The following is a 23,259-nucleotide window of genomic DNA, read 5'->3' as shown; positions in this document are numbered from 1 at the left end:
TGTCAGCGGGTTTGTCTGTGCTTCACGCATTCCTGCAGATGCAAGCAAATCTGGCCAGGCCATGCATGCATCTCCAGTGAGCCCAGGACATACATGAGAAGAGAGATTTCAGGAGACACAAAGGCTTGTGAAGGTATCGTGCGTGTGGTACCAGTGAATTCAAAGTGGCCAGTCTCACTGGCTCTGTCTGGGTGTCCCTTCTCTTTTGTTCAAAGGTTTGGAGGAACCATCCTGAACAATGTGGCTAATGTACAAGCGGATCACCCTGCCTCCTTGTCACTCAGTGGATTTGACCAATCAATCAGTATCAGATCTGATTAGGATGGGAAGGAGGTGAAGGAGAATTTGTTCTGAATACAGGATTGAAAGGGGCCAGGGAGGAGGTAGGGGTCCCCCTTTGATTGGCTGTGTTCCCACCTCACCATCCCTGCTTCACACTTAGCTTAATGACATTCTTTCACTGCAGTGTTCCCTCTTTGACTCTCAAATTCTTTGGGGAGTGGAAGGCTCCCCCCTAACTCCCACCCCCACTGCACTACAGTCTTCCTCTGAATCTTTTGGAGCTGTGCTGCCCCGTATTTCTAATATGCATGGTACCTCACCTATTGACTTCATATAATGGTTCCAATTTACATGTTGCTTTGCGTGTGATTTGCATTACATTAAGCCATTCCCCCTTCCAATGAATATTTATCAACATTCACATACCATGGAAGATGCTATATAATGGGAATGTGGTTAGGGATACAAAACCCCCCACTTTAAATCTTTGTTGCTTTTCACCAGCAGCCTCCATCCGCCTTTCAGCCCACTAATCCATCTCTTCATCTACCTTTCTTTGACAGTTCCGTAATAAAAAGTTGACCTTCTTGGGACAATCACTTGTTTGGCTTCTCAGAGTTTAGGCCAGTCTGCAATATGTACCTGAGAAACCAGAACATACCGAAATTGCATGTGGATGTGGTTCGTTCAATCACTTCTACCAGTAATAGTGTGGATTTCTTGAGCTAGTTCCTTCTAAAATTACCGAATCTGTAGTGTGCCGTTTTCACATACCTCATTCCCCCGCTACTAAAGAAAAGAAGAAATTAAGACATAGACCTTAGGAGGGACCTACCAAGGACAGTTACGCCATGTTTGAGCCCAATCTGAGGTTAGACTAGATCAGATTCAGCAAAGTATTTTCTGGATTCTAATATGTTTGCGTACTCTTTTAGATCAAGTGGGAGGCACAAGAAAGTTTTGCTCTCAAGGGATCATAATCCATCTTCCTGATTCATATACAATCCTTTTGAATTCGTTTTGGGGTCGTTTCTCTTGCTTGACTGTTGTACTGGCCATCATGGACCCGCATTTTTGGGTCCCAGACTTTCCCACTGCATCAGAGCATAAAATAGTGAATCTTGGACCCTCTCTGAAATGGGTCCTTTGTATAGTTCAGGGGCGATTAACTCATGCTACAGGAACCAAATTATTCAAGAACGTCAAATGAGTAATCAAAAAGGCAGCCAGCTGTCCTCTGAGTGGTGAATCCAAGATCCTAGTTCCTTTTACCTTGTGGCTCAGCCATCTTGTAGTCTTCTGCATCCAGCCCCTGGAGCAGGAAAGCTGGAGATTGTGTGACACGTGAGAAGTGGTGAGAAGTGTGCATTGCTTCCGCCCGTGCTCCAGAACTTGGTGGAATGACCAGCCCAACAGCAAGGAAACTAGGAAATGCAGAGAAACATACCACGTGTGTGAACACTAATGATCTCGGGCATACACACTTAGCTGTGGACTTCAGCAAATCACCTGTTGTATCTGAGCCTTACTTCCTTGTCTGTAAAATGGGGATGACAACCCCCAACTTATAGAAATCTCGTGAGAGTTAAATAAAATGATATCTATGAAAGTACTTGCCAGCACAGTGGCAGACACACAGAGGAAGCTAAAGAAAATTTCCACTCTCTTTGGAACTGCAGCCCTCCTCCCTATTAGTTTTTTCTGAGAGCTTATAGGAAAAGAGGAGGCAGCACCATCTACATATGATTTTAATTGGATAAATCAGGATGCGAAGGAGATTCTGTTTGCATTCTTTGCCAATCTTCTCAAGGAAAACAAGAGTGATGTGTTGATTTTTTTGAAAGACAAGGTCTTTCTTACCCATTCCAAGCTCTTCCTTACTGCTTTGGCCGTTGTGTCTATAGGGTCGGTCAGAAAGGACAAAGGTACAGAATGACGCAACCGTGAGCACCAGGACGCTGAGACATTAAGCCGCAGCAGTTTGCATGGTTGTTCTTGGGAGTTGCACCTGGAGAAACACCGGCTTGGTGCCTTCCAAATTATTAACACAGGTGCCGGGGGCTGACACAGCTCTACCTTGGTTACTGGGTAAGCTGAAGGTGGGTGGAGGATGTGTGTACAGATGGGCTCTCTCTCTGACTCAAGTCTCAAAGGTGTTGACACCAAGGGCATGGCTCCGGAAAATGTTCTGTTTGGAAAGACTGGGCTGATGGCCTAAGGCTGCTTTCTCACCATCTAGAATATTGTAGAGAAACCAATCAGATTGAAAGTCTGACCTTCCTCTCCTCGTAGGCCTTCCTCTCCTAATCTCTAAATCTCCATTTATGCCAGCCAGGATGACAAACTCTTTTCCCTAGGACTCCTAAACAATTATTATTATTTTTTTGGGGGGGGGTATACAGTATGGCGGGGTCACATTTCATTATTTTTCCATGTGAGTATCCTGTTATTGCAGCACCATTTGTTGAATTTTTATTTGTTTGCTTTTCTTGTGTTTTTCTTTGGGGGGAGGGGAGTGCATGGACTGGGAATTGAACCCAGGTCTCCTGCATGACAGGCGAAAATTCTACCACTGAACTACCCATGCATCTCCATCAACAATTTGAAATTATATCTTTAACATTCTTTTTTGATAAGGGCCAGCTGAGGAAATCAGTAAAGATCCAATGCTTATAAATAAAAAACCTAAATTGTAGTAGTAAGGTAAACAGCTGTATCAGTTAGAAATGCTCTGATCTTCAAATAGCAAAACCAAAACAACGTAAAGTGTTAAATTGGAATCTGGAGGTTGGTAGTGCAGAACTAGTTCAGCATTCAATGATGATCCCAAATCCATGCTTCTTTCTATATTTCCTTCTTTAGTTTAATTTGATAGCTTTTCAAACGGAGGCATCCTCTTGGTCACAGAATGGCTTCTGCAGCTATTTATTTATTTCTGGCCTCACATCTGCATTCAAGACAAGAAGAAGGGAGACGTGTATAACACTAACTTTATCTGTCCCTTTTATCAGGACAGCAAAAGCCAATCTTAAAATATAGACCAAGATACATTTGGAACTTTATTTTCAAGAAAAGACCCAATGGCCTCACTTTAGTTCCAAACTTTGGCTTCATTCATGATTCTGGAGTTGTTCCTTTCTCCTTCATTTTCCTTGTATAGGAAACCATGGACTGTAGTTCAGGGTTATGGTCTCCTCCCTTCCTGCAGCGTCTCTTTTAAAGATGGAGTAGGAGCTTCCAAGGCCAACAGAAAGAGAGAAATGTCCAGGACATAAAGGGAAGTATTTTGATCTATCTCAGTCAATGTAAACTACCACTATTTTGTTTTTGTTTTTTCAAACCATATTTTAGCAGAACCTGCTGAGAATTTACCAGCTGCCCCGGTGAGGTCACACACCTCAGTCTTTCATGTAAGATTTCAGAATCAAGTACTAATGCAAGAATGCCTGTGGGTAGGTAGGTGTCTGGGTAATCAATTTTATTGATGATTACTTGAGGTAGGTAAAAAATGAAATCTGATAGCTTTTGTGATGGCAATGTGACTGTGTGATTGTGAAAATCTTGTATCTGATGCTTCTTTTATCTACCTTATGGACAGATGAGTAAAACATATGGATTAAAAATAAATAATAAGGGGAACAAATGTTCAAATAAATTTTGTAGATTGAAATGCTAGTAATCAATGAAAGGGAGGGGCAAGGGGTATGGTATGTATGAATTTTTTTCTGTTTTCTTTTTATTTCTTTTTCTGAATTGATGCAAATGTTCTAAGAAATGAGCATGATGATATACAACTATGCGATGAAAAAAAGAATGTTCATATTGTATGTTGATTGGTTTTGTTAAAAAAAAAGTAAATGATCATTATAAAGAGTGCTTTACAATACAGTGCCACTTAAGTTAAAAATAAAAGTAAAAATTAAAACAAAACAAAACACCATTTTCCAAGTCTTACGAGATAGAGATCACCACTAATGATACTGATATTTTTATGTAAATTCCTTAAGTTTTTTCTGTTTTCCTTATCCCTGTATCTCTAATTCTTAGCAGTGTCTAGCACAGAGTCAGCATTTAATAAATATTTGTTGATTGAATGGAAAAAATGAAATCTGTCGCAGCCATAAAAATCAACTTCCACTTAACTGTCTGGGACTTGACCTAATGATTATATAGGAGGGCTACATACCTGCTTAACACGCAGAAATAAAAACTGGCTACAGACACCACTTCATTCAAACATTAAAAACATTCATTCTTCCTTCTCCTCTCCCTTCTGTTTTACTAAGAAATCATTCTTCCTTCTCCTCTCCCTTCTGTTTTACTAAGAAAATAGAAATGGAGGTCAATGATTTTAAGAAACTTTTCAGCAATTCCTTGGAAAAGCCATATTAAAAATCAGGAATTTTATTTCATGATATCCAAGACACACATGAGACACAGCCACGGGATCCCCGGCAGGCGTTGATAATCAATCACTGTCAACTTCCTCCTGCACCCAGGGCAGACATTGCTAATCGATCACAGCCACCTTTATGCTGGTTTATAGTTTCATAATGCATCTCAGTGGCGCGCTGTAGAATCTACCACCAATTCAGCAGGGTTAGTTGTTGCTGATATGAAATGAAACTTATGTCAGACCTGTCACAGGGATTTTTTTCATTGCTTTATTTGAATATATCTAAATACTAGAACACTCTTTCTTCATTCAACTAAACAGGTTAATTTTTTTTTTTCTAAAATGAGGAGTTTCTTTTATATATTCTTCCTCCCATCTCCCTATCACAAAGATCTCTGTCAAGTCATGAGATCCGGGATTGTGCGGAGTGTGATTGTTGCTGGTGGGTGCACACAGTCGGCCTTGGAGATTTTCCTGTAAAGAGCCATGGACTTCCTCCCTGCAGGGCCCCCTCCAAGAGGAGCAGCCAGTGGGTGATCACCGCTTCCATCCACGTGGGACACAGTTCTTCCCTCATCAGGGCCCCCAACTCTCTGTCCCACAGCTGGGAACATTTGTTCCTGGAAGCGGTGACCTTGTCCTGGAATTAGTGAGGATGGCATATCCCCTTTCCCCCAGGGCTCCGTCACAGCTGCAGCCTCATGCCCAAGAAGTCAATCCCTGCAGAGCTGGGCTGACAGGTACCCAAGAATTCTAGATCTTTGGATTATACTGTAAGAGTATTGAGAAGCCAATTTGGGAGAATGGTGTCAAAAGGGATGATAGTCCATTGATGAAAAGGGCAGTTGGATAATTAAATAGTGTTTGACTTTTCAAACTCTCTTCATTGGCTCAAGGGCAAATGATAACGTGGCCACAGCTAGAAAATATTCGCCAATCTGTTAACCCTATTTGAGCTATATATTTTTTTTCTGGCAGCCGTTATTTTTGTTATTTTAGCCAAATCTTCAACCTTCATCAGATGAGTTCTGAGACAGGATTTAGGTGTGAGGAAAGAGAAATTTGAAATGCACACATTTGTGCAAGTAATTTTCATTCGCAAATTACTGTCACGTGAAAGAGACTCTTTGAAACTAGAATCATCAACACACACATGGTTCTTTTCATTTTTTTCTTCCTTGAAGTAGACATACTACAAATGTAAATTTATTCTTACAAATTAATATCAAAATAGTAGCTAACATTAATTGAAATTTTTCTTTTGCCAAATGCTGTTATATTTGTCTGTCATTTAATCCTTAAGAATCCTTTAAATTCTTAAGAATTTAAGAATGCTTAATTCTTAAGCATTAAGTATTAATGCTTAAGGGTGACAGATGCTATTGTCACCCTATGAATCAATGAGAAAATGAAACCCAGAGAAGTTAGGTTACTTTCCCAGGGTCACACAGCTATGAAATGGCAGAACCTGAATTTTAACGTAACTAATATGGCTTCAAAGCCATATTCTGAAACCTAACCCTGTACAGTCCCTTTCACCTTTCAAATGCACTAATTATTACTCGACATTGTTTTCCTTGCTCAAAGGTGAGGAGGTTTCCTCCCTAAGTATCAGCCTTGGTTCCCGGCGTCACTCTCCACCCGGGTCAGTGCTTTCGGTTTCTTTGCTGCCGTGAAGAATACCCCAAATCTTCAAAGCATCAGATTAGGTCCTGCAGCTTTATTTTTTTCCCTCAATCTCCTTTTAATTTAGCCTTTCCTTGTCTTTCTTCTACTTCCTGATCAGGTCCACTGGGCTAACGTTCTAAGGGCAGCCAAAAAACTTCAGCCTCAGAGCCCCAGTTGTTGTTGTTTTTCAACTTCCTTTGATCCCATTCTGTGGTTGACTTGGCGACAGTCCACATCTGTCACCAGCGGGGTTGAAAACAGTTGCGACTCAAAGCCCATATAGGTTTGACCTCAGCACACCCGGTTCTGAGGCCTCCATTTTCTTGTAATACTGGCTGAGTAAGGGAATGCCCTTCTCCGGCGTCCATCCTTCTTGCTTTCTCTCTGTCTCTCTCTCCTCCCCCTCAGTGATCCTTCAGCCTCAGGAAGGACCTAGCATGTTCCTGTTACTGTGCAGCATATGTTGTGTTCTAATCCTTCCTGTGTTTGCTGTAGGTATGGCGCTTCTCCAAGACAAATTGCTGATGTTGTCGAGGAGGTCACCCGGGCGTCGTTTTGGTGGGGGCTGGGGAGGACACGTCCCTGGTGAGACGCTCCGAACTGCCCCCGCCTCTTGGCCTGTTCGGTGCTAGTTTGACGCGAGAGGGCTGGACCCTGGGACCCCAAGCTGCGAGCTGGCAGAAGGGGGGAGGAGGGGAGGAGCTTTCCCTAGCAGCCCTGTCCTGTGATGCAGGGGCAGCCGGGATGTGGCAGGCCTCGGGCAACAGATGCTGGTGGATAACCTGCCAAGACTGTGCTGAGGGTGAGGGATTGATGCATATGTCACTTGACATGGGAGGGAGAGGGGAACCATGAGGAAGCATGCCCCGTTCTTTCACGCCGTGCCACCTCGGGGAAGGGAATTATGAGGGCAGAGGAGCAGAACCACGCTCGGGCAGAGGAGGATGGGCCAAGGGCTGGCAGCCTGAGCAATGCTCTTACTTCTCTTGCCCCCACCGTCCGCCCCCTCGCTACCCTGCCGGGGCGATTGGCAGGCGTGGTGAGATGCATTGTGTGGGAAGTGAAATCAAAAGCAGGAGTCATCTGATGGGACAGCCGCCTTCCCAGGGGTCTCTCCTCGTTCTGCCCAGTTAGCCTTCCCGGCCCATCCCCACACTGATAAGGGGATGGGTTGCGACGCTCAGTCCTTTTTCCTGGACTTTGCAAATGAAGTCATATGGAAGGCAGCCAGAAGGTCCAACCATTCGTCTTTGTTGATGGACAAGGGCACATCTATGAAAATGCACACTGTCCCACAGTCTCAGGCCCTCAAAGAAAGCAAGCACTGGGGCCATTGGAAATCTGAGACTGGGCTAAATGAGAACCAGGCAACAAGTGTGAAAGAAATGGGCTAAATCCTGCTGTTCCTTTCTTTCCCTTTGTGGTAACATTTCCATGGGATTGGGTGTTCTCCTGGTGGGGCTGTAGGGGCAGATAGGAGACGCAGGCACCCATCTGCACTCCCCCACCTGCGAAATGGGCAGTGGGGGAGAGTAGAAGAAAGCGGGAGACAGTGGAAAATCATGTGTGAGTGATGGGATGGCTTTTGGAAATGCATCCAAGACCCATGTTTCTTTCCTTGGGCACCACGCTTCTGGAGGAGGAGAAAGGCTGCTCCTTGGAAGTGCATCATTGAGTCCAGTGAAGCCATGAACATAAGCCGGGAGAGCCCCTACTAGAAAGAGAGAGAGGTCCGTCTGGCTTCTTCCCTCCCCACAAAATAACTCTCTCTACCCAGTCCTTGGATTTCTTCCCACACTTCCAATCTATTTCCATGAGAGAATCTACTAGTGTTCTAGTTTGCTAGCTGCTGGAATGCAATATACCAGAAACGGAATGGCTTTTAAAAGGGAGAATTTAATGAGTTGCAAATTTACAGTCTAAGGTCGAGAAAATGTCAATTAAAACAAGTCTATAGAAATGTCCAGTCACAGGCATCCAGGGAAAGATACCTTGATTCAAGAAGGCCGATGAAGTTCAGGGTTCCTCTCTCAAGTGAGAAGGCATGTGGCGACCACAGTCACAGCTTCTCTCTCAGCTGGAAGCGCACATGGCGAACATGGCATCGTCATAGGCTAGTTTTCTCTCCTGGCTTCTAGGTTTCATGAAGCTCCCCGGGAGGCATTTTCCTTCTTCATCTCCAAAGGTTGCTGGCTCCTGGACTCTCTGCATCTCATGGCTACATCGTTCTGCTTTCTCTGAATCCCTCATTCTCCAAAATATTTCCTCTTTTGTAGGACTCCAATAAACCAATCAAGACCCACCCAAATGGGTGGAGACATGTCATCCTCTAATCCAGTTTAACAACCATTCTTGACTAAATCACATCATCCAGGGAGATGATCTCATTACAGTTTCAAACATACAGTATTGACTAGAGATTATTCTACCTTCATGAAATGGGATTTACATTAAAACATGGCTTTTCTTCGGGGGCATACTTCCTTTCAAACCAGCACAACTAGGGATAGAGGTAAGGAGGAAGGAAGGAAAAGAAAGGGCAGGAGAAAAAGAACAACATGGGGAGAGAAACTGAAATGTGGAGAGAAACCTGGGAGGGTAGGGAATGAGTGTGTAGGGGCATCGGAAAAGGACGAATGGCGTATTAGACACGGAAGAACCTTAGAGTGGGTTTTAAATGGCATGTTAGATATGCAAGTACTTTAGAGATCTGGTGTTTGGATGACGGTGATGTAGGCGACTCCTGGAATTAGCTTTTCCTTGTTGCAGACCGGCGCAAGCAATTTTGAGGCAATGAATTGTATGAGCACACACAGTCTGGCTCAGACATCCCCCCATATGTTTCCTATCCCATCAGAAACCTGCCCGGTGGGGCTCAGACCGAACAGGCTGTTTTCCAATCGCAAGCAAGAGTGCCGGGATGAAGGCAGGTTTTGTGTGTACAGGGACAGGCCAGAGGCCTTCCTTCCACTGCTCAGCATCGTTCTGAGATTCCCCTATGGAGATCCACTCCATCAGGTCCTGAAGATGTGCGAGAAGTTGCCATGAAGCGTGTGACTTCTTGGTTGGCCATTCACCGTTAGCAGGCATCTGACAGCAGGCAGAGAACAAGGCTCAGAGGCGGAAGCTGCCACGTGGAGGGACTTGCCTGCGGGCACAGCGCTGGTGGAGGGAAACGCTGGAATTCCAGCACAGTCGCGCTGTTTCCATCGCGCCCAGAAAGGGGAAGGTGGAGGAGCTGGGAAGGCTGTGACGCAGGGACTAGGAGATGTTGGGGCTTTGAAAGGACGAGGCAGCGGGCCCGGGGGAGGGGGGGGGGAGCCACGCGGGTGGGCTGCAAGAGCAGGCCTCGACTCTGAATACCCTTGCCTGACGGACAGACGGCCTGATGGGCGGACAGACGGGTAGACAGAAGGATGGCAGATTCCTTCCCTCACAGGGGTCCCTGGGCTCCTGGCTCTCCAGCCCCTTTGCCCCGCCCCATTCCAAGTTTGGGAACATCCCCACCCCCCCCCCCCCCCACCCCCCCACCCCCCCCACCCCCCCCTGAGGTGTGCGGTGGATGGATTGGGCCTGGTCTGTGCTGTGGGCCAAGCTGAGAATCAGGATGACACGTGGCTAAGTTAAGAAATGAAATGAAATAAAATAAGAAATTCAGCTTCTCAGTTGCACTGGCCGCATTTCAGCTGCTCGAGAGCCTCACGTATGGCAGCTGCCATCCTGGACCACACAGGTAAAGAACATTTCAGTTCTCACAGAAATTTCTCCTGAAGAGCTCTGCTCTGGGACAAAGGAAGTGATCTCACTATTTTTCTATTTTTGGATACCTGCCCCTGATAGCTGCGAGCAGATCAGCTTTAACTCTTGGGCACACTGGACATGTAGCAGGCACTGTTCTAAGTGCATAACGGAGGGAATCTATTTAACGTCTTTGTCAGCCTGCTGTTGAATGCTGAAGAGCAGGCTCAAGGAGTAAAATGGAATGTGAAGGTGTCCCAGAAGGAGCAAATTCCCTGGAAAGTGTCCAGAGCAATGGAGAAGGCAAGAAGGAGGAAAGGGTGGGCAAGGCCTGGGTAAGTTTGTGGATTTGGCGATGGGTAGGGGGCTTCTGTCTTCCCTATAGAGTTCCAGGAGGTGCAATCACTACCCTGGAGTGAGGGGCAGAAGGAGGAGGCTGGAGGAGAGCAGAGGGACGAAACAGCCCTGCATTAGAGTGGGGTGGCAAGCTTACTAAACAGACACCGGATCTCTGGCATTTCTGAGGGCCCAGGTGAGGGGGGATCATGAATTTATGATGAAACCAGTCTGACTATAGGATTTTCTTCTGCCAACTGTCTTGAGTGCTCAGCCTAGAGTAAGGTCCTCCCCTCTCTGAGTCTGAGATTCCTCCCGGGTGGAATGCCTACCTGAGCAGCTTAGATGAAATGCCTTATGCAATGGCTGAAAGTATTGTTGAATAAATGAATGGATGACTGAATGGATAAGTAGAGTGGTCATGTTTTCTCTTTTCCCCTTTCCATTTCTTGCCTTCTCCCCTTACCCCCAATTAAGTTAGTTTCTGCTTTCCTTTAAATTTGGCTAAAGAAATAAAAAGTGTGAGCAAGCCCTGGGGTTGGGGAATGTAAGGTGAGGGCTGTGGACAAGCCCCCCGCCCCCCAGGTTAAGGCTGACAGACTCCACTTGCTCATGCCCCCAGACCCCAGACCCCAGACCCCATGTCCACACCCACCACCACCCGCCCTGCAGCCCAGTATGGCTTTGGCTTTGTCAGCTGCTGTCAGTGTTTACTGTATCTTTCCCAGCGTTACAGTTGACAGAGAACTCCCTTCCTTGGGAAGGGTGAGCTGCGTAATGTTCTCTTCCTGAGGCCTCTTCTATCTCCACCGACCCACGACAAGCAGGTAAGATGAACTCCTTTTGGGAAGGCCTTGCACCTTTGCATCTTTAGAATTAATTCCAAGCCAACCAATCATAAAACAAAATTGCCGCTAGGAAAGTGGGAATGAAGGGAACGGAATGTCTCCTCAAGAACTTTCTCCCTGGGCCCAAAGTATTTACATTCAGATTTGCATATAATTTACATACAATTTGTGTCTGGCTACAAAGCCTGCCTGTTGGTGGGATAATGTTTAAGCTAAAGCTGATTTCCAGGATGCCCGTCCCCGCCGGGTCGTTTCCTTCCCCCATCTACAGAGATGTACCGTAGAACTGTCCGGACCACCAGAGGGCACGGGTGGCCCCTGGGCCAAAGCTACGGTGTTAACAATGCTACACATCATTATGCATCTTTTGTCTCAAAGGCTTTGGGACTGCAATGGAGACTGGGACACCGCTGCCTGGAGGGCTGGCAGCAATAAGTCAAGAAACTAGCTCAGCAGAATTAGAAAGGAACTAGATAGCCAGAGATGCCAAGGGAAGGCAGGATCCAGAAAAAGAATTCATGATACTAGCCAACATTTGTTAGCCAGGCATTGCTTTCGGCGCCTTACTTGGATGACGTGTTTAATCATTATGACACCCTACAGAGTAAGCACAGTCGTCACCCACGTTGATCACTGAGTAAACTGAGGCATGCAGAGGGTGAGTTACCTGCCCAGGACCACACACCTAGAAAAGCGGCAAAGTCAGGATGTGACCTTGGTCTCTGGACTTCAGATGTGTGCTGTTGGTCAAACTTCTGCACAGTGTACACGACAGACGTCGTTCTGGATCAGTTAGAGGGGCTGGCCCCTCACTTTGGGCTACAGGGACCAGGGGCTGGGGAGCGTTGGGGACATGATGACTGGACATCCGGGATCGGGAGCTGGATGGCAGAGTCCTACACACAGCGTGACCGAGGTGGAGTCTCCGTGGCTTCCTCTGCAGCCACCCCTGTTGGGCTGGAGTTGCCCAAGAACTGGCCTCCGCAGGTGGCTGGCCCTAAGCCTGCTGGTGCGGCCACGTGGGAACGCTGGGTCAGCGGCCAGGAGTCAAGGGTGGCAGGTCCCAAAATGGCAACATGAGTCACCCTCTCTAACGTCCATCTTATCAGGCCCTCGATGGCCAGTTGGGAATGCCACTCGCTGGGGAAAGGAGAGACGCTACTTGGGTACTCTTGCCACACGGGGAAAAGGAAGAGGAGGGGCCTGGAAAGAATTCCTCTGTCTAATCAAAACCTCCTTTTGCAGTTTTGTTGCGGCAGGTGAATTCTCCTCTAATTTTTATTATTCTTTTTTATGTTTTAATTTGTTTATCTAGATGATGTCAGTGGCTCCAGGATGAAAAGTGGCCAACAGCAGCTGGGGCGTGAGGGGGGCACAGCTGACAATAAACTTTGCGGGAGCGAGCTGGGGAAAGAATGAAAGACGGTGGAGAGGCCGGGTAGCATTGGCTGAGGCAGTGTGAGAAACTTCCCAGTGCCGGGGCAGGGTTGTCCAGGAGAGAGTGTTGTCATCTGAATTAATCTGCATGACAATAGGCTGAGCACTTATTATGCATGAGGATGCTAATGGGCACCAGCCACAGTGCATTTCCATGGGAAAAGGATCATCCTTTGAGGAGGCAACTTCTTCCTCCCCTACCCCCTCCTTCTCCTCCGCTGTCCCTCTCCCCTCCTCCGCTCCTTCCTCTTTCCCCTTTCCTTCCTCCTCCTCTTCCTCCTTCTCCCCATCTCCTCGCCCCTTGCTCCTCCCCTCCCCCTCCTCTGGCTCCACCCCCATCCCTTACCCAGTAGAATATGACCCCTGGAGCAGGTGCTTTTAGTGGAGATGAAAAGGTGGCAGGAGGTGGAAAAGGAATGCTTTCCCCACTCCCCCAGACCCAATTTTCCCCCTCCCCCCCTTATGGAACAACGAAGGAGAGATGAGTATGTGCAGCATAACTGAAAACAAATTGCTCCGGGGGGAGGTAGTAGGTGGGGCAGAGGTCCACGACAATGCCAAGTTTTAGGGTGGGAGTGGGGTCCAGGGGAGACAGGGACGAAAGTGGCACAGCCCTTGTTCAAGGACTTTGCCATCAGCTTGGGAACAAGCTGCTCTCCAGCAGCCTTTCCTCAGCACTTCTCAAAGGAGGGCTGGGATCTTGGCATGAGGCTGTGCGCTCGGTCCCGCCTGCCTCACTGCCCTCTGGGAGGCTGCAGAAATCCGCCCGTGGGGTTTGCAGCCAGATCGCCTGGTTCAAAATCCGTTTCTGCTATTTGCCAGTCCTCTGGCTGTGACCCTGTGACTTAACTCCTTTGTGCCCCAGTTTCCTCCGGGTAGAAGTGGGCTAATGGTGCCTTCCCTTGCAGGCTGTGGTTTGGCTACCTTTTGGCTATTGGTATCCTTTGCTTTCTTTTCTAGTAAGTTCCCCTTCAGCTCAACAGCCCCCATCGTCTTTAGGTTTCTTTATAAAATAACTTCGGGGGCTTCTTGGACTGGTAGGTGACTGCGGGTATTGCCCTCCCACCATCACCACCGTGGGTGCCACCAACGGTGTGGACAGCTGGGTGCTGCGGTAAGAGACAAGTCACGATCACACAGTGCCCTTGGGAAGAGTCACGTCTGCTAACAGCTCAGCCCAGGAGCCTCACCGATTTTACCCTGTTTGTTGCAAGTTCTAGAAGGCTTATCTGCATGCAGCATGGAGTGTTCTTTCTTTCCCAGAACAAGGTTTGATCACCAGGGTTGAATCCACTGTATCGAAAGATGACTCCGAGCTGCTTAGCCCTGCCCCACAGTGTTCCCTGGGAGGGGAAAGAAATTGGACCCCTCACTACTGGAACTCGTCTCCTATGCACCAGTTTGAGGAATGAGACTTTGGCACTTCAGCAGCATTTCTCTTGTGTGTTTGTGTTTTGTAATTTGTTCTCAATGTAGAAAATATAAATTTTGGTTCCCTGCACTGTCATTTAATATTTCAAAATAAATATTTTCATGAGATGTAAATCAAGCAGGTGCTAATTTTAAATAGACCTTTTGAGTCTTTGATTAAAGAGCGTGAGGGAAGGATTAACTAGCCTTCTGCTTGCACCTCATGGTCTGACATGAAAACTAGGCAGTGCCCATGGCAGATGGCATCAGAAGATAGAAGGATCTGCCTTGTAACTAAGGTGGTTATATCTCAAGAAGATTTCAAGCTGCTCAATAAGGGATCACTGTAAAACAAGAGGGAAATCTCCAGGGAGCTATCACTTAGATTCTAGTTTGCCATGGTCCTGTTCAACATTTTAACCCATAAATTAGATGAGATCATAAAAGAAATGCTCATGATATGTTTTGGGGGTTAGTCATGCGAGAGGTAACTAATTCTGACAACTTCACCAATCAAAATTTAGAAGCATCTTAAAGATTGTTAACAATGGATTGAAGATTTAACAGGCTCAAAAGTAAAGTCCTAAAAATTTTGATCTCAAAAATCTATTACACAAAGGTGATTATGAAGGAAAATGACAGACTCAGTAACAGTTCTTATGGGGGAACATTTGTGATATGTGGGCTAATGACATGCTCAGTAAGAAACAAATGTTGAGAAAGCTGCTAAGAACATTGAATTAAATCTTACAGCTTACTAATAAAAGTACACTTACCTTCCTATTTAAGGATAGACTGCTTTCCAAATTTTCATTTATAACCTTGTTGTTTGGAACTCAGAATGTATTTTCCCCCTTAGAAACATTGTCGTTTGTAAATGAACCAGGCTTTGGTTTAGCTTCATTTAAAATCTAGCTGAATGATATTATAAATAATAACTCTGATCCTGATTTGAGCACAGAAAGACAACTCTGGCCTGATTTCCTCCAGACTCAGAGCCACGGTGTCTTGCTCTTCCTCAGTTTCTCCAGAATCTGCTTTTCTCCTCCCACACGCCTTTCATCCGATACTTCTGCCTTATTTCCGACAGCTGGGATGAGGGCAGAAGACAGAGTGGTCACCAAAGCAACCATTTGGGTCAAGAGAGACCCAGAGAGTGAGACAAAAGAGACTCAGGCCAAAATTCAAAAGCATGTCAGCCTCCGTTTTGGGAAACGCTTTCTTGTTTGATTTGGTCACAATACTGATTAATAACCGCAGGTGGAAAGTCATAACCTGCATTGAAATTGATTCCCCATGAAAGGTGCGAGCTGAAGGCCCATCCTGCTGGCATTTTAAGACTTAATAATTGCTATTTTCTCTGGAAATCTTTAAATTGTTAGAGCACACTGCTGAAATTGTTGTTTCCAGGCAATGGGTAAGAACTCATAGCAACCTTTTGTTGACTTCCAGTTTTTAGAAGGTTAAAAAACTCCTCAATTAGAGGAAATCTCCTTGTGGCTTATTATTATTATTACTACTTTCCTAATTCTCAACACACCTAAGTTTTGAATATGGTTAAAATAAGGATGCTTTGCTAAAGTCATCTCACAATGGGAGCCCTCAGGCCTGTGTGCCCAGGAGTCGATGTTTTTCTATCAGCCCTTCCCACAAGGCAGGACAAACAGACACAGTGACAAGTACCAGCCAGGCAAGAGCCCTGATGCATCTTGGAGCATCATGTTTTCCTTCTGAATCTTTTAAAGGAACAGGGGGGTTAGTGGTAAAGAAATACACCTTACCACCAAAATGGCAGCTTCATATTAGCTCGATGGCATTCACAGCTGTGATTAAAACAAAAAATGCCACAGGGAGTTGCTACTCTTCACTCTGGAAGGAACTGGGCTGTGAATACAAATAAGAGACTGACCTCACCTTCATGGAAGACTCAGTCTCATGGGAGAGATGGATATGAAAACAGGCTATTGCAATATGATGTGGTAAATGCTAGCAGAGAGGTGACAGGGATGCTCAGGGAGGACAGAAGAGAGGGTGACTCAGCTGAGGGGAGGGGGAGAGTTCCTGGAGGCCATGGCTCATGCTAAGTCTTGAAGGACATGTGGGAGTTGTCTAGGTGAAGAGTCAGGGGAACAGCAGAGAGGGTCCACTTGGCTGCAGCCGCAGTTACAAGAACTGGAGGGAAAGGCAAACAGTAGACTATTGGTTTCACTGCAAGGAGCAAAGCAAGGAGCGGCAAGAGATAAAGCTGGTCAGAGTAGATGGAGGCCAGATAGCAAACAGCCTTCCAAGCTGGATTAAAGAGTTTGGATATTACTCCATAAATAAGAGAAACGTTCGTAATAATTTAAAATAGGGTATAGGTAAAACCATAACAATTTTAGACTGGATGCTCTGGGACAATGTGCTCTGCGAATTGGAGGGCTGCAAGCTTGGAGCTGGTGAAACCAATGAGGAGGTGGAGGTAATAATCTAGGAGAAAGAAGTTCTGAGCTAGGGTGGTACTAGTGGGGACGAAAGATAGATTAAGGAAATATTTAGAGGGTAAAATCAGGCGCAGTCTTGGGAATTGATTGAATATGAAGGCAGAAGAGATGGAAAGAGTTGAGGATGCCTCCTGGGATTTTACCTGGGTAGGTGGTGGTGTCTCCAATTCTAAAAGGGAACAAGGATTTGGGAGATAAAATGACTTCAGTTTTAGAAAAGTTGGAAAAGTATATGCAAATGATACTTTTAGGCAGTGTTTCTATTTGCGTGACTGTACCTCCACGTTCTCATTAACGTATTAATATTTGGGGAAGGCCTATTCTGTCCCATGCTCAGGGTACTGTTCTATTCACTCCAGATGTATCAGGATAAACTGAACACGACTCCTGCCTTTAAGGAATGTATATATACAAAGAGTGATATGTATACAAAGCGTAGTCCAAGAAAATGCCCTAATGGTCATAAAATGGGATTTTTATAATAAGGCTTTTCTCCTATGAGAAAGCCTCCTGAAGGAGATCACACTTGAGATGAGCTTTGGAATTCAGGTAGAATTAGAGTACTTAGAGAGTGGGAATGGTACCTCAGCCAGAGGAAGCAATATGGGCAAAAACAGACCCACGACTGCACATGTGACTAACACCACTTAATTATATATTTGAATATGATAAACTGGAAACCATAAGGTTGTACATATGTTACTAGAATAAATTTTTTGTTGTTGTTAAAAAAACCACAGTACTGTACAAAACAGTGAACCCTAATGTAAACCGTGGGTGCAATTATAAAAATATTCATTCATCTGTTGTGACACATGTACTACATTAATGCAAGATATTAATAGTAGGGGCAGGCATATGGGGTTCTGTGTTTTCTGCACAATTATCTATAATCCTACAACTTCTCTAGTAAGAGAAAAAGATAAAAAACAATAACCAAAAAAATAGACTCAAGAGATCGGGGGCGGGGGGAGGAAAGGAAAGGAGAAGGAGGAGTAGGAATAAGTGGAGGAGAAAAAGAAGAAAGAGGAGAAAGAAGAGGAGTAAGGAAGAGAAATAAGTCCCTCAGTGTGAATAAGAATAGTGAGGAATTAAGTCCAGCCAAGATCATGGAGTATTTGCCCCTTTGTCTTTTATCTGTATTTGTTCCAGCCACTTGCTCATGAAGTCTTCTGCAGAATAATCAGTCCTGCCTCATTCTTGCCTTGGGATGACACATGAATTTTCCCTTTGCATCACTCCTCAGGATGCTCGCTTGAGCTACACCTCTTCTGAGTTTGTGCCAGGGACCAATACCAAGGGCGAGAGGCTTGCTTCGTGCAGTAGTATCTCCTTCTGCTTAGCTGCTGGAATGATCTGTGGGACCCCACGATCCATGCAAGTGCGCTAGCCATGGATGAGCCCATACCTTTGACCACTTTGCTACTTGCCTCTGGTCAGTACACATTTGCACATAAATTTCTGGGGCAAAGCAGACTGGTAAAAAATGTACAGGGTGTTTTTCTTAAGACTGTGCCAATAAAATGATAACAGTGAAAATGCAAATGATACTATGGTGATTGATTTATAATCCATATGCACGTGTGACAAGTGCTCTGCCCCCCATCTCCTTGTTTGCATTTCTTCCTGTCTCCATTCATTTTAGTTTCTAGGCTGCTGAAAGCAGATACCATAAATTCTTGTTAAGCTTGGCTTAAACTGGGAATTTATTAGCTTACAGTTTGAAGCTGTAAGAATGTCTACCATCAAGGCATAATCAAGGCAATGCTTTCTTCCTAAAATCCAGCTGCCAGAGATCCTTGGCTTCTCTGCCACATGGCAAGGCATATATGTGGCAGCATCTGCTGGTCTCTCCCTTTTCTTCAGGGTTCCATTTATTTCAACTTCTTGCTTCCATGGCTTTCTCTCTCCCTTTCTCTGTCTAAATTTCATTCTCTTACAAAAGACTCTAGTAAGAGGATTAAGACCCATTCAGGGGGCAGACCACAGTGGCTCATCAGGCAAGAATGCTCGCCTGCCATGCCAGAGAACCCGGGTTCGGTTCCCGGTGCCTGCCCATGTAATTAAAAGTTTAAAAAAAGACACATGCAGGTTGAGGTGGGTCACAACATAAGTGAATAACTGAATCAAAAGATCCTACTTACAATGGTTTACACCCACAGAACTTTCTGGGGTACATGCAACTTCAAACCACCATACCACAGCTTCAGAAAGATTTCACCTCTGAGACTTGGGAAACCTTCCTTAGCCTTCCTTAATGTACAGGGGTTTGGACGTGAATCTGAATGGCTATAGAGCTGATTTCCCAGCTGACAGGGATGGTTAATTGCATACTGTCTATTGGAGTCTTTGGAATCTCTCTGGCCATATTAATAGTGGCTTGAAGTTTATGGTTTGAGACCACCGGGGGTGATAAGGAATTCGAAGTCCCAGCAGTTCAAGGTAATAATCCCTTAGGTGGAAAATAAAATCCAGTGGGTGGATCCCAGACCTTTATAAATAGAGATAATCAAAATTAAATATGGTGCAAGTTAAGCATCTCTGATTGTGTCATATTGTTTCCTCCTGGGATATCATCTGCTAGTTCGATAGCATATACAATTTATTAGGAGGTTATGGAGTGGTCTGTTTAAATGGTACAGGGATGGGAACTCTGCATTATTTCAGAAATAACCTTTTTTTTTTTAATTTGGCATTTGATCTTAACAGCAGAAGGGTAAAAGTGGCAATTTATTGTGAGTTGATGAGTTGGTAGATCTTTTTCCCCCTTGAATTCTGAATCAGAATGCAGTATTGGCACACATGAAAGAAAGAGACCCCATTTGTTCTCCCAGGGTGAGTATGGGCACCTTCTCCAGAGTTCATTCAGAGCGTTCTATCGAGGGGTGAATTCCTATATAATCTTTGGGGAAGGGATTGGGATCAGCAGTGCCATGAGATGTGGCCCTTATACCCAGAAGCTCAGAGCCAGAGATGAGAATCTGGTCAGTAACTCTCTGCAGTCAGCTCCTTGCCTCTGCCCTAGTTTAGCTCCCAGAGCTCTCCTGATAAGGAACATCTCACTGATTCTTCTGTTACCTGCTTACCTGTATACCTGGAAAGTGGGACTAATGGGCTTTACCCATGGGTCATCATGAGGTCAAATGAGAAAGCACAGGCAAAGTGTTCAGCATAGATGCTAAAGCCACAGAAGAAGTTCAATAAGTGGTGTGGCCCTGCTCCATTCCTGAATTTATAGGACCTATATGCAATGGTAGGACATATACACGTAGTTAATAGAGGTTTCCACCGGTGAGCTGAGGAGACTTCCACTTATTTCTATATATCTGCAATGTTTCAATTGCTTACAACATGCATGATACTTTTACAATTACAAAAGAAAAGTTTAAATGCATTAATATTAAAGAAAATTGACAGTAATTTTTGCCATCTCCTACACATAAGGAAGGAGCTCAGAGGGAACCACGTCATCCAGGATGACTAGTGATCACTTGGACTTACGGGGTGAGAAAAGGCAGGAGCTGAGAGCATCGTTTTTTAGAATTCCCTAGCTCATGGGGTGAGCCAGTCTCACCCCTTCCTTCATCAACCACGCAACCCGTCAACACTCACAATCTATTTTAATTCAGTTAAGTGTCCCCCCTCCCCAAATCCTACCCTACGAGAATACATGTTCAGTCTACAGCCTGAAGCCCAATGCCAGAGGTTGTGCCTCCCTCAGGCTGCTCCCAGCCAATAGCTAGGTGTGACTGGTTCTTGGGAGACCTGGGACTCTTCTGATAGCCAACCATGGCTTGAGGCTTTCTCTGTTCCTTTGCCCAGCAGTCCAGGATGTTTTTACCCAACCTTCTTTCCTTCTCTCCTTCACCTGGGATCAGGCTTGCCATGTGGTGTGACAGCTCTTGCAGCCTCTCTGGCTCCCTCCCTATTTTTCCTCACATAGGTATTTCCTCTAATAAAATCTTTGCACATTTATTTCCATTTCCGGAGTCCTAGGCTAACACTGTTTTGTTGTTGTTGTTACTGTTTTTCCTATCTGAAAACTCCAGGTAGCCAAGTGGTCAAGGTCCTTTCTGGCTTCTCCCTCTAAGAAAGGTGAAAAATTCTTCTGCATGATCTCACTTGAAACTATACCCTGAAGTGTCCTGACTCCTTCCTCAAGTGGCAGCAAAGCTACATCAGGTTTTGCAGTGAGATTTGGTCTGTCAGAGGATAGGAAATTCATTTTCTCTTCTTGATGGAGGAACCATAGTGGGCATTGTTTAGAAATTCTTGAGCTTACACTTTAGCATCAAGATAAACAGGATTCAAATTCTACTTCTTCTGAGCTGGGGCCGCAGGTGAGGTAGATGAGGGTCAAGTTGCTCGACTGCAAACTGGAGATCATAATGTCCATCTCACAGGGCTGCTGAGTGAATTAAAATAAAGTGCATCTTTCAGGTAGTTTGTGGAGTACCTGCATTTAGTCAGTGCCTGGGTACAATACATTTTGATGGCTTGTAATTTTTATGCTTTTGCTTGTTAATTGGTATAAATGTGTGTGTTTTGTCAATACAAATCAATATTAGGAAATATATAATTTAGGCTTTTGAAAATAATTAAGTATACATTTTTAACTTTCAAACCTAGTGAATTGAATATTTGTACTAGGATTATTGAAAGCAAGAATGATCATCTACCCTTACAGTAATTATTCTGTAAGAATATGTAAGTATGCGTGTGTGTATACACTTACATACTTATTATAATGCCAGCATTGTATTTGTTGAACAGCACAAAAGTTGATTGAGTTTAGACCATGCTTTTAAAAGGATTGAAGTTTACAAAGAGAAAGACATCACATACCCAGTGGACCAGTTTGAATCTGTTGTGTACCCCAGAAAAGCCATGTCCTTTAATCCTCATTTGGTATTGCTGGGTGGGATCTTTTTGATTGTTTCCATGGAGATGTGACCCACCAAATTGTGGGTGGTAATTTTGATTAGATGGTTTCCATGGCGATGTGTCTCCACCCATTCAAGGTGGGGTTTCTTACTGGAGCCCTTTAAGAGGGAACCATTTTGGAAAGAGACACAAGAGCCACCAGAACTGTCAGATTCCCAGGAAAGCCATTGAAGAGAAAGCTAGCAGATGTCACTATGTGCCTTTCCAGCTGAGAGGGAAACCCTGAATGTCATCAGCCTTCTTGAACCAAGGTATCTTTCCCTGGATGCCTTAGACTGGCCATTTTTAAAGCCTTGCTTTAATTTGGACATTTTCATGGACTTGGAACTGTAAACTAGCAACTTAATAAGTTCCCTTTTTTAAAAGCCATTCCATTTCTGGTATATCGTATTCTGGCAGCTTACAAACTAGAACACCCAATAACTACATATAGGTTAAATGTATAGAAAGGATTAGATATCAAAATACATGCATATTTCATTGACCCTAATCGATGGATCTTAGATTTGATAAAATACAACAGTCTACTCAGTACGCTTTGATTGCTTGAGGGCCAGTGTAGGGGGCAAGTCTCAGAAAAGGCTTAAATTTGTGGGGTGGAAAGAATTTGGATAGAAGGCACAGGGCAAAGGCATTTGAAGGGGAGAGAATACCATGAGGAAAACTCAAAGACATGGGTGAGAGGCAAGAACTTCAGTTTGATGAAAACATAGGGGCAATGAAAGGGAGTAGGGCCCAGTGAGGTAAGAAAAGCAAACTAGGGTGGGAAGAATCCCAAAAGTTTCTGTATTTTATCATGCACATAAGAGAGGGCCACAAAAAACTGTTAGAAAGGATGGGGTGAGAGCAGTGATGGTAAATAATTAGAACTGTGCTTCAGGGAGATGGATCTGAATATAAGGTGGAGATCGGAATATAAGATGCATATAAGATGGTTGGGAGTTAGAGTATGGGTGACTTTGAAGCTACTATAATAGCTTGGTGGAGAAATGAGGACATAGGGAAGCCCATTTGTTGACCCCATACAAGAAGCCAGACATTATCTCATGTGTTCTTTGAAATGACTTTGGAAGTTGTTAGGAAAATTAAATGAGTTGACTCTGTCTGTCATGCCATGGCCTTGGTTATTCCCTTCAGCCCCATGTCAAGCTTGGCTAGACCCTGCCCCACCCGACTTCACATGACTGCAACTTGTATGAGTTGCGGCTAATGGTCATTTTGGGCGCTTTGTTTTCAGGCATTTTCTGGCCCTCCGTATCTTCAGCACTGGTCGCCTCTCCCAGGCAACCTGGAGGTGGCCATAGTGCTTCAGAGTTTGGGTTGATGAGCCCCAAGGCTTGTATAGTACCTGTAGCAACTCCAAAGTGTACTTACTGGTGGAAAAAAAATTGTAACTACAGATCTCATAGCTTTTGGTTTAAGGATTGCATTTCAGGCTTTCAAAATGGGAGTTGCAATTTATCAGAAAATGGGGTGCTATTTGCAACCAGGTGCAAAACCAGGGCTATATAGATTTAAGCTTTCTGATGATGATTTTAGTGATTTGGGAAGCAGGTGTCAGAAAGGGGACCAAAGGGTACTTAGGCAAAGACAGAGATAATTTAGGAACACCATTAAATGCTCTCATTCTAGAAGAAGTTATCAAACATCTTTTTTCCCTCTCTCCTTCCCCTCATCCCTCCCCTCTTCCCTCTTTCTCGTCCTTTCTTCTTTCTGT

General features: G+C 44.8%; 1 long non-coding RNA gene and 1 other non-coding gene across 2 annotated transcripts; one reads left to right on the top strand and one right to left on the bottom strand.

Annotated features, from left to right (window-relative positions):
• Positions 1–2,798: 2,798 nt before the first annotated feature.
• TRNAD-GUC (transfer RNA aspartic acid (anticodon GUC)) lies at positions 2,799–2,869 on the bottom strand. Its single transcript has one exon. It is a non-coding gene; the product is annotated as a tRNA-Asp (tRNA).
• Positions 2,870–10,208: 7,339 nt separating this feature from the next.
• Positions 10,209–14,234, top strand: LOC143685805 (uncharacterized). The gene is made up of 3 exons (XR_013176746.1): positions 10,209–10,419; positions 11,149–11,247; positions 13,969–14,234. It is a non-coding gene; the product is annotated as an uncharacterized LOC143685805 (long non-coding RNA).
• Positions 14,235–23,259: the final 9,025 nt, after the last annotated feature.

Source organism: Tamandua tetradactyla, chromosome 6, assembly GCF_023851605.1.
Source record: "Tamandua tetradactyla isolate mTamTet1 chromosome 6, mTamTet1.pri, whole genome shotgun sequence".
Classification (NCBI taxonomy): domain Eukaryota; kingdom Metazoa; phylum Chordata; class Mammalia; order Pilosa; family Myrmecophagidae; genus Tamandua; species Tamandua tetradactyla.
The sequence above is the reverse complement of the archived record's forward strand: the minus strand, read 5'-3'. Positions and strand labels throughout refer to the sequence as shown.